The following is a 303-nucleotide window of genomic DNA, read 5'->3' on the forward strand; positions in this document are numbered from 1 at the left end:
ACCCACCTGCCACTCCCACACTCGCTTTACGTATCTCGTATCTCACTTTAGTTCTGGTCTTAGGTTGTCAACGAGTGATGTAAAATACAATATTCTTAAATAGTACATATTTTATTGTGTTGATTTTTTTTATCGCATGAAAGCTATTTAGTAAGACCTATTTGCAATAAACACGATATCATCTGGTTTAAGTTTCGGATTTTATAACAGCTCAGGGACGCTTTTTTTTTCTCCACGTGCAAACCACTACATTTTTATACACATGTCTCGGCTGAAGAGTTATGACTTTTCTCTTACTAAAAT

This window comes from Penaeus monodon, chromosome 30, assembly GCF_015228065.2.
Source record: "Penaeus monodon isolate SGIC_2016 chromosome 30, NSTDA_Pmon_1, whole genome shotgun sequence".
In the NCBI taxonomy this organism is placed as follows: Eukaryota; Metazoa; Arthropoda; class Malacostraca; order Decapoda; family Penaeidae; genus Penaeus; species Penaeus monodon.